We start from the raw sequence: 14967 nt of genomic DNA on the forward strand, positions 1-14967 counted from the left end.
TTTTTTTCACATTCTACATACAGGTTCATCTTTGAGAGCTGAATATATAAATTAATAGTCTCAAATACTGATAAGAGAATTTTTGTTTTTTGTGGACCTGATTTTAGATAGTCTTCACTCTCCTTATCAAACAGGCAACATTTTAAATTTAAATAAGAAAAAAGTGATGGTAGGGCTTAATCTAAATCTTCTGCAAAGGTAACCTATACCGTGTTTATCACTTGTCTTTAAAATATTAAATTAGTCCCTAATGTCAAGAGTTGGATTTCTCGTTGACACTGAAACTGTGAGGCCTGTGGAGGAGTGTTAGGATGGCTCAAGACTGCAAGGCCAGTGAAAAGGATACTGTCATTCTATAACCATAACAGTACAACAATGGGATTTTTGATTGGGAAGAGTCTACTCCTTCATAACTGTTATTGATACCAGCAATTCCCATTTATTTCACTCTTATTTCATTAACTTGAATAGACTTTTTCTTGATTTTTCTGGATATAGGCAGAATTCAACCACAGCAGGAAGGACCAAACTTCTAAAGTTAAAATTTGTACTTGATTGACAAAAGTTACAGATTTTAATAAGAAATATGTGGTAGATATCTTTACTTTTTTCTCTTTACCTAAATAAGACAATTCAACTTCTCAGAATTTTAAAACAACTAATTTCCTGTCAGAACATCTTAATAAATATTTGATAAGCACAAAAATATGATTTTAACTTATTATGACTTTATCAAAAATTTTACATGCACATTTAAAATGATGCTGCTTGCTATTATTCTTGTAGAGGGACAGCCAGATCATTAAAAGGGAAAAATGGATCATATTTCAAGGTGGGGAGAACTTGATGTGCAAAAACGATTGGTAATGGGTACATAATATTTTTTGTCAATTATTAGTGACAAAAATCATTGCAGCTCTCTGAGGGTCTTTGTGAAATTGAACTCTTTCTTATATTTTAACAATTTAGGTGTGAGAGGAATTAGGGACAATGACTATATCATTTCATCAATTTCCAAAATTGTATATTATATTCAGATACATTATTGGGACAGTTTTGCAAAGAATTCACATGGTTGATCTTTATGTCTGTCTAGTCTTAAGGTAAAACATATCCGGTGGGGAAAATAGAAAATAGATAAGAACTTAGAAACCTGTCTTCTGTTGACCGGCACAGGAAAAAATACAATATCAAGTAAATTTTCTTTTTGTGAAAACTCCTAAAGGAACAGATAGATGGTTAAATGCAGCAGTCCCCGGTATGACACTTAAAGATAGCATATTTGATCAACAGTTAGCATTTCTTGGTTGTCATTTTTTGAGGTTTAAAAAACAAATTGTATGTTGAATATAGTGATAATGCCCAAGTTTTAGCTTGGTCCTCAGAAATCGTACTTTGAAAACTGCTGCCATCAATGTAGTATTTTTGGTGTAGAAAGAAAATCAGTCCTATAAATATGTATTTTGGTGTAGAGCTATGAAACCTTTTCCTGTTTCAGTCACAAAGTCTAGGTTAAAAACAACAATTTAAAACTTTCCAGAAGGCTCAATACAAGGTTTTAGTGCCAAGATAAACATTTTTCGTTTTCTGAGGAAAGGGGTTGTTTTCTCCTAAAAGAAGCACTATCACCAAATTCCTAGTGTTCTTGGCAGAAGTTAGTTTGAATAACTCAACAAAAGGGGTTTGGCAAACGGTAAAATAAAACCATTTATAAAGTACTACAATCAAAACAATGTTACATGTTTGTCTGAAGTCTGGCTTGTGTTTGAAATGAACGAACAACACTGTACATAGCAGTTAATGAGTCAAGTTGCATTAAAATATTTTATTCTTAAAATTCAGTTTTATATACAGATATTTGAGGTCACTTTTCATTTATTAACAATTTTACTTCTAATTGCAAAAAATTAGTTAATATCAAATGATATTGTCCCCAGGCCTCCATTTATATCTTCCTTTGAGAAGAGAGGATAAGGGAATCATTTTGTTAGAAATTAATCAACTTGTGTTTTTATGCTAACTGTAGAGAAAAATGTGCCAATTTTATTTATCTAGAGAAGGAACTTGAAGAAGTAGTTCCATAATTATTTTCTAAAAGTGACATGCAGGATGTAATGGTTATAGTATGATTTCACTTAAAAAGCAATGCAGTGTTCTTAGTACCAAAATGACGGCTATTAAAATGTGTAATGAAAACATCTTACTTTTGAATAGTTCTTTTGTTATATTTTAACAGGTACATTTTTTTTCCACATGCATTTTCACATAGTGATCTTGACTTTTAATTTGTACACTAGAAATAAGGCTTACATTCAGATGGAATCCTGAGAAAACTTTAGAGGCTTGGGTTGAGGGAAGGTAGTATGTGAAGAGAGTTCTAGCTTTGTTCTAGTTTTTAACCAACTGGCATCCATCCATCCACATGTCTGTTGATACCACCATATGCCGAGTATTCTGTTAGGAACTGAGGTATAATATTTTGAAGATATTTTCAAAGAAGTCTTTCTGTACAACCCCAGTGGGCATTCTTCATAATGATCCTGCTTTCATTGTTCAATCATCTTATTATTTTTTATGTTGTGGTCATAACTTTGTTTTAGAGCATGTCTGTCACTATGAAGCAGAAGTCATGGTTGAAATTGCATAGAATATTTTGTATCATGCATACCTTTAAAGCACTTTTCTTTAAACTTCCAAATGTGTATTTATGAGTAAAGCAACTTGTTTTCTTTTTTAAGTCAAGAATTTATTATAGTTGTTGTTTCAGATTCATTAGAATCTTTCCAACAGTCATGTGGAGAGAAGAAATGAGTTTCTTTTGAACCATTAGTTCTTTGTTGTTTTAACTGAAAAGCAAAGGAAAGAATCAACAACAACACAAACAGCATGCCAAAACTATTACACATTAATTCTGCTCACAAAAAACAATGAATCATGCTACACATTTAAACTATTTATTGGTTTTATTTTCAACATTAGATATCTGTATATGAAGAACACATAAATTAGAAAAATGAAATAATTCAGCTTCACTTTAAATAACTTAATTAAAATAGTATCATAAAGCATATCATGATAACTTTGATCCCATCCTGGTGAGTACCTAGCTAGAAATTCTATCCATCTGCCTTTGCAAAGCCAGCAACAAATCCAAGTTTGTTTAAACATGTAGTTTGAGAGGCTCTGACTTGTTGTCATAGCAGATAATCTATGGACTGTGTATGACTTATTCACGATAGACATATCTTAATCTGCTATAAATATTGAAAAACATTGCATTTTTTAGAATTCAGTGCAGGGAAGCCCGGGTGGATCAGTAGTTTAGCACCACCCAGGGCGTGATCCTGGAGATCTGGGATCAAGTCCTGCATCAGACTCCCTGCATGGAGACTGCTTCTCCCTCTGCCTGTGTCTCTGCCTCTCTCTCTCTCTGTGTCTCTCTCATGAATAAATAAATAAAATATTTTTAAAAATCCAGTGCAAATTAAAGTTGATTGTTATTGTGTTTAAAACATTATTTAGAAACAGTATTGATGCCTGCCATCAATGAATTCTAGTCAACTCTCTGTGAAGGTACAAATAATAAACTGCCATTTGTCTCAAGATATGGATATATTTTGTTTTTAAGAAAATGACACTATTTATTGGCTATCTGCAGTTTTTTAGTGAAAGACATTTGTGATTTTCCTTGAATTTTCTAATATAAATATAGCCTTGTACCTTTGAAGTAACTTTAACAGCAGGTAAAGAACTTTTGATTTGGGTCTTTCAGTCATTACTGATTTTAACAAAAGCCTTTTAACTATCAATTAAGTTCTGTTTTGAAGTACTGTATAAACCTACACAAAAATATAGTCTAGAAAATTATATATGGCATTTGAACTATTAAAGTGTTACTTCAGGATTAGAAGAATTTTCCCTAAATAATGAGATTTGTATTTTGAAGAGATTTCTTCCAGCAAAGCAGAGAGTGAATTGGAGTTTTGGGGGGGGTGTGTGCATAATGGCAGGTAAGGTAGGATATTATTGCAGTTACCCTTGAAGGAAATGGTGGGAGCGTGACTGAAGGTTATTTTATGATAATGACATGGTGAAGAGTGGATCTATCTGAGTTATAAGAATGATGCTTGGATGAAGAAGAGAGAAACACTGGAAATTAGAAAATTAGCAATTTAGAAAATGTGTGGAAATTGAGTACAGGTTTTGCAAATACTGAGGTTGAAGTGCATTTGAGACACACACATTGAGAAATATAAATGTCCCTTGGGTACTTGGAGATAAGGAGATAAATAAAGCTATGCTTGGTTGTCACACCAACTGGTTGAGTACAGACAAATTATACAACTTCTGTATACTCAGTTTATTTCTTTATTAAAAAGTATAAATCATTATATGTGCCTCATAGATTGGGCTCTGGTGATTAAATTAGACACAGTGTCTTTCAAACTTTTTTGACTGTGATCCAAAATAGGAACTAAATTTTATATTGTGCATACATACATACATTTTCCAGAATAATACTTAACCTTACTATATGGGATACATTTGGATATTTTTAATTCTAATTTATTTTATTTATTTAAAAAGCTGCTTTGAACCACTAATGAGTAATAACAGGATTTCGAAAAAACACTGAGCTAATACATGTGAGCACCTAGTGTGGTGATTATTGCTTTAGCAGAAATTAGAGTTACGAGTAGTGATTATTGACTATAAACTAGGAAGGAAAATTAATTAAACTGGAGGATTTCAAGAATGAGGGCATTATCTTTAGTATTAATGCTGTAAATATATTCATTAAGGTAAGGGCTAAGAAAAGTTCATTTGCTCTACAACCTGGTGGTCAGTGGTAACCAGCTAGAGAAATTTTTGTTGAGTTGGATTAGTAGATTGAGAAATGTGACATGATGTTTGTTTTAAAAAATATGTAATTAAATTTGTCAATTTTTTTTATAAGGTTGGGAAAAAATTTTAATGCAGAAAACTGTGAGCTGAGGAAGCAGAATTAGTACAATAAACTCAAGAAGTTTGAGAGGAGAAAGGGCAAGTTGTTACAGGAATAAGGTTTTCTTTTGTATTCCTTCTTAGTTTATTATTTTTTTAGACAAGAGAGACTAGACTATGAGAAAGTTTAAGTGAGTAAAAGAAGGTTGCACAAGCAGGAGAGATTGGGAAAGAGAAGAAAAATTGTCTAAAATGCAGTCCAAAATGTCAACATAGATAGCTAGATTGTTAAACCTATCTGTCTGAGAGAGATCATGTTAATGATTGGGGGAAATCGAAGTTCTGTTTGAATGCCTTGAACATACGGTTTAAGTGGAAGAGGACTGATATATAGAAGATGTAGTAAATAGAACAGTCTTAGGCCTTTGGCTTTCTAAATTCATTGTCATTCTTAAAATGTTAATGAACTTTTTTTTCCCCCCAAAGATTTTATTTATTCATGAGAATACACAGAGAGGAGAGAGAGAGAGAGAGAGGCAGAGACACAGGCAGAGGGAGAAGCAGGATCCATGCAGGGAGCCTGACATGGGACTCAATCCCAGGTCTCCAGGATCACGCCCTGGGCTGAAGGTGGCGCTAAACCGCTGAGCCACCCGGGCTGCCCTGTTAATGAACTTGTTAATAGAAATTGACGTGGGCTTGGGAGACCAGTATTCCTCAGAAGATAAATGCAGGTGAATTGAGGTACTTCCATAATTGGCACCTAAACTAGTGAGCTTACTAAGCATATAAAATCTGCCCTATGCAAAGATAAAGTATAGAGATCTTTAGGACTGTTGCTTTCTTCAGAGCAAGTGTAAAAAGTGAGAAAACCTAAGTTCAACATCTTATAAATCACTTTCTCTGACAATGCAGAGCTTATGATCAAGTCGGATGTCTGTAATCTGACTTTCTTTTTTTGGGAGAGGAAATTAGTCTGCCCATGTGGTGAACATACTCCATCTATCGATGGAAGTTGTGGCAAATCTGCTTTCACTTGTTGCCTGTCAGCTTTTGATATTGAGCCTCGATAAATTGCTCAAAATTTTATATTGAATATAAGTGTTTATTTTTAGTAGAAAGCAAAGAGAAATATTGTTTGGAGAAATCCTGTCAACTTAAAATTTGACTTCTTACAGACTTAAGACTCAGTCTTAAGGGACTCAGTCACATTAGAAGTGGTCAGTTGTTTTTGCAGTTTTATTTTCAAGAAGAAAAATGGCATTTTTGGGTGGTTTTCCTACTGTAAATATTTTATTTTTACTGATGTCAAAGTTCGAGAAGTGCTGACATCCACACGTTGCTAAATAAGCGAAAAGTTTGCACCATTAACATGCTGCTGGTGTAGGCTTGTTTTAGTCCCTTAGTAGTTCTGAGGTTCCACTGGATTTTGGAGCCCCTTTGTGAATCAAGGTGGCAGTTTGCAGTTAAAATAAAGGATAAATTGTAATTACGTTTATCTGTTTTTATACAAAGAACCTGATGTACACTTCTGACTAAAATTGTTAAAAATAATTTTAACTTCTGTTAGCACTGTTCACTTAAATTAAGTTGGTACAATAAAGTTCTATTTCTTTTGAATCTGTAAGATACAATCTAGCAAGAATTTAATAGTAATAATAGCTATGTCCTGAACAAGAAGTCATTTGTTCCAAGTTCTACAGTTGCATTTATTTTGACAGAATAGTTCTTTTTTAAAATTTTGTTTATTTATTTAAAGATTTTGCTAGTCCATCCATTGAAGACTTTATTTATTTGAGAATGAGAGTGCACAAGCAGGGGGAAGGGCAAAGGGAGCAGCAGACTACCCCCTGAGCAGGGAGCCTGCTGTGGGGCTCAATCCTGGGACTCGGGGTAGACACTCAACTGACTCAGCCACCCAGGTGCTCCAGTAAAAGAATAATTCTTATAAATCATTCTTCTTAAGTAGTTAAGAGAAATGAAAATATTTTTATTTTGGAAAGACAACTCACAGATTTTAACAAAGCATTTTTCAATAAAGCATTTCTGTTTTGGGCAACAGGAAATCCCTCTTGGGTATAAGAATTTGTTACCTTTACAGAAGTCTCAGCAAATCAAATATTCATGAGTAAGAGAAATAATGTAGTAAATTTCTAACAATTGTGGTGAATTCTTGAAATAATTTAGATTTTTTTTTTCCTGATGATGTATGTCCATCATAGTTTATTAGTGTTGGTGATTATTGCTGGAGATGGTTTGGGTAAAAGAGTACCCAGTCAATGTTTGAATAAGTGATACTGAATTTAAAGTATCTAATGTTTAGAAGTAAAATTTTTAGCTTTTCAGAATTTTCACTTAATGAAAAACATACATGTGTTTTGGAGGTTCCATGGCATAATAGAAATTGTATAGTCTTCAGTGCTTCACCTTCGAATAGACCTCTGTTTAGGTTTTGGCTTTACCATTTACTAATCCTGTGGCTTTGATAAATTATTTGCCTGGTTTATTTTTAAATTTTTCATCCATAAGATTATCCCTGTGGCCGTGAGAATATAGAACAGATATCCCTATAAGAAAATAATTTTTTAAATGATACTTAAGTTTCCAAGCAAGCCAGTCCTTAAAAGTTAACCTATAAGTGAATCTGTAAAATGTACTTGAAGTATAGTGCCAGTGGTACTATAGAAACAAACAAATAATATTTATGATAATATATTTTTGGGAAAGTACATTCATTTTCAATATGTTAGAGCTAAAGCAGAAGGATTGGGAATTATCCAGTTCTTGAGCTACTCCATAGAGTCCCCTGTCAGAGCAAGAGCTCAGAGCATAGGAGTTGAGAAGTGAAGGATAGAAGAACAGAATTGGACCTCTTAGGAAAACAGTAGTTAAAACAAAATGAAACAGGGGAGCCTGGCTGGCTCAGTTGGTTAAGTGTCCGACTCTTGGTTGTGGCTCAGGTCATGATCTCAGGGTTGTGAGATGAAGGCCCACATTGGGCTCATGTTCTGTGAGGAGTCTGCTTAAGACTCTCTCTCTCTCCCTCTTCTCTTTCCCTCCTCAAATGAATAATCTTAAAAAAAAAAAAAAAAGAAAGAAAAATAGGCTAATACTGCAAATTGAAGACCCAAGAGATTGGGATTATAGTTTAACCTGGGGCTTTCCTTTCACTTGTCTTCCCTTTTCTTTCTTCTCCCTGTTCCCTGCTCTGATGCCATCTGACTGGAGGGGTGTTGAGGCAGCACAGTAAGTGGGGCTTGAGAAGAAGAGGTCCTGGAAATATATAGGTTGGATGGGTGCTGTGGGGGCAGGTGGGTGGGGAGGAGAGTGGAGTGAGGAGCAAGGAAGTGTATTGGCCCCAAATACCTGGTGCAGCAAGATTTGGCCATGTCTTTCTGTTGCCAGCCTTACTCTCAAATAGTTGCTAGTCCATCCATTGAAGACTAGTTAAAAAAAATATTAACAAGGTTAAAATGGATAAAGAATGGAACCAAACAAGGATTAAGGAGTGCACTTGTTGTGATGAGCACCCAGTGATGTACAGAATTGTTGAATCACACTATGTACACCTGAAATTAATGTAACACTGTATGTTAATTAACTGGAATTAAACAAACAAAAGAATGGCCAGAGTATCCTTCTCCCTCCCAGTTCCAAATTCCTTGATGCATCATACTGTATCATATTATATCATAAATAAAGCCACAGGTGACTCCTGAAAAAAATCTCGGCAGCACTTTTTTGATCATTTTTCAGACAGCTGCTGTGCACTTCACCCTGTTCTTATGCAGTTGACTGTTTCATCTCTTACCTGTAGAGGTGGGAATGATGAAGAGGAGAAATAAGAAAGAAGAAACAATTACTAATAGCAGTAGGGTAAGAGGGGGCCTAAGTTATGTTGGCTAGAGTGGCCATTTGTACTTAAAAGATCTATATTGATTTTTGTGTATCTTCCGTGTAGTTAAAAGGTAGTATTTTCCCAGAATTTGCTGGTATATCACCTTCTTGGTAAATCGTGAAGCTAGTGCTATGGTCTGAATGTTTGTGTCCCACCACAATTCATGTGTTGAAATCCTAACCTCCAGGGTGATGAGGGTTTTGAGAGGTGATTAGATCACGAGGCCTGAGTCCTCGTGAGTAGAATGATTGCCCTTATAGAAAGGGCTCACGAGAGCTCCCATGCTTCTTGTGCCCTATGAGATAACAGTGAGAAGTCAGCTTTCCGTGAGGAAGTGAACATCTCCAGACACTGAATTGGCTGGCACCTTGGTCTTGGGCTTCCCAGCCTCTGAACTGTGAGAAATAGACTTTTGTTGTTTTTTAAAGCCATCCGTTGTCTGGCATTGTGTTATAATAGCTTGAATTAAGACAACTGGGAAGGGCTTTTCAGCTTTTTATGTAATGCATTAATATTTCAGGCATCTATTACAAAAATTGGCCTGCAGATCTGCTGCTACTCCAAGGTGTAGGCCAACTACTGTCTCCATGTAGGCTTCCTTTCGATTAAAGGAAAGTCTTTTAATAGGAGTCTTTTTAGACTGGACTACTAGTAGGAGTAGTAATTGAAGTCTGAAATTACAAACTCCTGTGAATTAAATTTATTATTCATTCTTAACCCAAATACTATACTATATAAATACTATACTATATTACTATAGTAGATCTAGAGTATTAGCTGAAACCAGGGATTCCAGTTATAAAAACTTCACACCTGTACACCGTAGTCATAATTATAAGTTATTCCATCTTATTCAGGCTTGAGATATAAATATATTGGTTTTGAAAATATGAGACTAAAATTATTTGGAGTTGAATATAATTTATAAATGATAAATATAGAAGCTTGAAGCTATTTAGTTGTGAAGACACAATAAATAAGTACTTGCAGATGCTTTTAATAATTATCTTTTGGCTTTATTTGGTTGAGTTATAATAGAATGCCTAGAGAGATTTTTAAATTTGGGAATTATAATGAGTATAGAAGAATGATAAAACTTACTCTGTAATGAGTCCTGATGACTTGTGAATTAGAAAATAGCCAGAATTTTGTAGAACACATGAGAGGGCAAATAGCCTCAAATTAAGACTATAATTAATACAATATATAATAATATAATACATATAATATATAATAATTTATAATAATTAAGAATATAATAGATAATTAAGAATTATTATAGAACACGTGAGAGGGCAAATTAAGTTATAATTAATATTTACTATAATATATAATAAATAAGAATATAAGTGTGTGTGTGTGTGTGTATATATATATATTTGCTCATTGTAGAAAATACTACCAAACAAAACCTTTTAGAGAATAACTATCACCTTTGTGTGTATCTTTATTGGCCATTTGCTATGTCTTTGTCCATCTTTCTCTCCAGTCCACCTGCCTGCCTTCTCTCCTTCAGTCTTCCTCTTTTCCCTCTTTTCCTCCTTTCCTTCCTTTTTCCTTCCTCCTTTTCTTCCACCCTCCTTCACTTGTTTTGTGAAGTGAATATATATATTTTTCTCCTCTCCTTTCACATATATATTTTTATGTTCTCTCTCCAACTTCTCAAATGAGATCATATCATATCATGGATGATGAAATGCCTTTTCTTCGCATATCTGCATTAGAAAAGACCAAGAACTTTCTGTGATTAGTCTAAGCAGGAAGGCTTCTCTTTAATGACACATACTTATAGTCACATCCACTTGCACAGGTGCATACAACAAATTATTAGAAGCTGTAGAAAGGATTCTGATACCAGTCTTCAGTTCCTCACTAAAAGAAACTGGTGATAACTCTTAATAATCTGAACATGACTGATAAAATGATTCCAAGCATCTGTTCTTTCAGGTTCTGGAAATCCTCTTCTATATGTTATCCTCTTGTTTAAAGAGAATTATTATTAATCACAGAAAGTTCTTAGACTTTGGTGATACAGATGTACAAATTTGATGCTTATTTTATTGGTTATGAGGAATACTGTAATTCACTATGGTGTTTTCAAGCCTGACTCTTTGTTTCTATTGTTTTCTACCATGTGAGTTCGCTTACAGGTAATTAAAGGGCACTGTAGTGTAGCAGGGTTGGTTAAGAGCATGAACTATGGAGCCAGACTGAATTATGTTCAAATTCTCACTTCAGTCTAGCTTGTTTTGTGATCCTGGCTAAGTTACTTAGCCTCTCTGTGCCTCAGCTTTCTCATGTTAAAGTGGTAATAATAATAGTACTTCATGGGATTATTTTAATAATTAAATGACTATCATATTGTACACAGACAATAAATGTTAGCTGTTTTTATTATTTAAGTCTGAGCTGTAAAGATCACATACATAGTATATGATTCCATTTATCTGATGTGTCCAAAAGAGGCAAATCCATGGAGATAGAAAGATTTGCATTGCCTATGACTAGGAGACTGCAAGGAATGGGAGAGGACTACAAAAAAATACAAATGAGTATTTTTTTAATGGTGATGAACATGTTCCAAAAGTAATGATGATGATGGCTACACAAGGCTGGGACTATAAAAATCATTGAATGTTACACTTTAAATACTGAGCTGTATATTATGTAAATTATATCACTTAGTGTGTTATTAAAAAAAACTGATCTGGAAGCAGACCTTTGTTGCACAGTGGCATGGTGTTTCTTGTGATATCACCATTAAATATACCTCTGGTTGCTGCATCTCAGGGATTCTACTGGTTTTTGTGGGCACATAGGCATACACACTGAAAGAGAACATCCAGAAACTTACCTTTTTCTCAGGTGTGTTTGAAAGAGTAGTCCCTTGGAGAATGACAGAATGGAGAATATGCATGTGCACTGCAAGGCTTGTTAACTCTTTCCAGAATTGTCAGAACTGCAGTTGAGAATATGCATGCTCTTAGTTGTGAGACACTACACTTTGAAATTAGAAGGAAAACAAAAGAGGAAGCTACAATAGAAGTCCCAAGTGTATGTAAGATTGCTAATATAACATTGTGCTTAAGTTTTTTTTGGATATTTCTGAGTTAGGATGTTAAATTTTTTACTTGGTAGTAACTTTTGAAAAGTGCAGTTTAAAAAAGGTCTTAGAGGCTTGCCAACCAAGACAAATTTCAGAAATATATGCAGATATGATACTTATTTAATTGGAGAAAAACAGATGAAAGATGAGATAAATTTATTTATATGAAACAGGCTTTTAGTGAAAATATTCTCAAATATAAGCCTAATGCATTCTTGCTTATCAAAATGAAAAGTCATAGATTGACATTTAAAAACCGATCATGAGGATGTTTTTTATTTTTTTTTTTAAGATTTTATTTATTTATTCATAGAGACACACAGAGAGAGAGAGGCAGAGATACAGGCAGAGGGAGAAGCAGGCTCCACGCAGAGAGCCTGACGTGGGACTCGTCTCCAGGATCACACCCTGGGCTGCAGGCGGCGCTAAACCACTGCGCCACCTGGGCTGCCTCGATGTTTTTTAAATACCTAGAAAGTTCATTGCTAATACATTCCAATTTAACTTGAATGAAAATTAAGCTTACAGTTCTTGGAAAAAGAAATGATTAGTTTATAACTTGATTATATTTTAATATGTATTTCATAGATTATATTTGATCATATATTGATATTGATTATATTTTGAAGAAGAATTTTGCTGTACTTTGTTTATTTTGGGTGAAGTTTTTCAAGTCACTATCCTTGCCATAGAAAATTATTGAATGGAAGGGCATAGAAGGAAATTATATTAATATCTGTATAATCAGTTTTTTCTTCATTGATCTATTTTTTTTAAAAAGTCACAGCAAAAATTGGAAATATTTGGATTTATTTCAGTCTGTATCCTTAAAATGTCAGATTAAGTCTCCACTCACGAAGGCTTATTTTTTGTGCTGCACAGGTTCAGTGACAGGGCTTCCCAGGGGAGGAAGGACTTTACTTACAGCTTCACTGAGCTGAAATTCACAGTGAAAGAATATTTTTCCACCATGATCAGTTTTCAGCACAGATTCTGCCTGTAATGTGTTACTGAGTCACTGAACCAGGAAGATGTTTACCTGCAAGGTGAACTGGTCGAAATGGGAGAAGCTTTTAAGTTCTAAAATTTCAGCCATCGTCTTCCCTAGAGGAAGAAAAAAGTGGGTCTCCTCCCTTTTTTATATATGCTCTTGTCAATCACAAAGCCTCTTTGTGCTGGTGGGGCCTGGATGGTGACTTGATTGCTGGCTGTTATCCTGTTCCTGTCATCCTAAAATGCAAAATAAAAGGAAGAGGAAAGCGTAACTTCGGGTTTGCAGGCCTTAGAGAGTAAGTCGCTTGTGGCAGCCTGGGTCCTCTGAATGGAAAGCTTTCTGAAGTGATTTGTTTGTTCATTAAAACGGAGTATGTAATTCTTATGGCTTTGAGCTACTTTGGCACCTTCAGCACGAGAATAATATTTAGAATCAGATAATGGCAAGCAGTTGAGCTTCTCAGATCTAATGTCTTCTGTCACAGAAACATCATGCTCTGATGCACAATTGCTAAGTTTAACTTCTGTTTCTTGCCCGAGTGTTAATAAGATGCTTTTGGAATTGGATATCCAATTCCAGTGGTATCATTTGTAATTGTACCAATTGTACTATTTTGCAAAAAACCCTTCTTGCAGGTGTCATTTTAAGATATTTTCAGGGATTCTTATGAAAGATGAGACTCTCTTTACCTTTTAAAATCACTAGCAACTTCTAGTATGAATCACATTAGGGAAATCTGTTATAGCAAGCCAACCTTGTTGAACTTAGAGTCCTAAGACTTTTATAATCATTAAAGTTTCTGAACACTTTGCTGAAGTTTTTGACTGTATTTTGGATTTTAACTTATATCCCTTATAATTTCTATTACATTCTACTGATAGAAGAACTGTGTGAATGAGTATGAGTTGGACTGATGTGGCTTTCACCTTAAAAGAATATCAGCTAGGTGAAATAGTGTTCTTTAAGTTATTCTTTAGTTGGGATACCTGGGCGGTTCAGCGGTTGAGCATCTGCCTTCGGCTCAGGGCGTGATCCTGGAGTCCTGGGATCTAGTCCCGCATCAGCCTCCCCGCAGGGAGCCTGCTTCTCCCTTTGCCTATGTCTGTTCCTCTCTGTCTCTCATGAATAAATAAATAAAATCTTAAAAAAAGACAAATAAATTATTCTTTAGAAAAGCAGGAAGAAAATAGTTCCAAAAAAGGTGAAAAAGAAAGATTTTGTTGTTAAAATGAGGTATTCCTTTTTATTGATTCCAAAGTACACACTTATTAATGTTCAAGAGGTATAAAATGAACTATTACAAATTCAAATGTCTGATGTAAAAGCTATAAGGGAATTCTCAAACTTTAGCGTGTATATAAATCACTTGGAGATTTTATTAAAATGCAGGTGATGATTCAGTTGGTCTGGGATGGGATCTTAGCTTCTGCATTTCCAACAAGCTCCCAGGTGATGCTAGTGCTTTTGGCCCCTGGAATCTCAGTGTGAGCAGCAAATTTGTAAGATACCTCAATAGTTAAATTATGAGATTAAAATTAAAAGAAAATCTGAAACTTTAATCTCACTGCCTCTCTTGGCAATCTGTTCTAGTAGTTGACAATATATAGAGTCAGGACATTTTCCCTAAATATAAATGTCTGTAGCAAGGTTGGATGGGCTTACCCTAAAGTCCTCTTCCTAGTTGAAACAGAAAACAACTATCATATATTTACTTTGGATGCTTAGGGATTATTAGGTATCCTTTTCTCTCTTTCACATTTTTTCAACATCAACTTCTTTTAGCATTTATTGTATATTTTACTTTATTATCCCAGTTTTAGTTGCAAATTATCCACATAGCATAGCAAGTGACAAGCAAGTTGGCTGGGCCAGCTCTGTGTCACACTGCAGCTCTGTGGGTTGGTTAGGGCAGTTCTGTTCCTCACGTCTTCATTCTGATGCCCTCACCCAGGGGACAAAAGCTATGCAAGGAAAGCTGTCCTCGTGGCAGTGGAATGAGATTTGTTTTCACTAACACCATCTTCA

At 34.7% G+C, this 14967-nt stretch overlaps 1 protein-coding gene across 1 annotated transcript in view; it reads left to right on the top strand.

Moving 5' to 3' along the window:
- The window catches only part of TMEM135 (transmembrane protein 135), a 224548-nt gene that overhangs the window by 146954 nt on the left and 62627 nt on the right, over positions 1 to 14967 (top strand). The window lies entirely within an intron of this gene.

Source organism: Vulpes vulpes, chromosome 11 (genome assembly GCF_048418805.1).
Source record: "Vulpes vulpes isolate BD-2025 chromosome 11, VulVul3, whole genome shotgun sequence".
In the NCBI taxonomy this organism is placed as follows: domain Eukaryota; kingdom Metazoa; phylum Chordata; class Mammalia; order Carnivora; family Canidae; genus Vulpes; species Vulpes vulpes.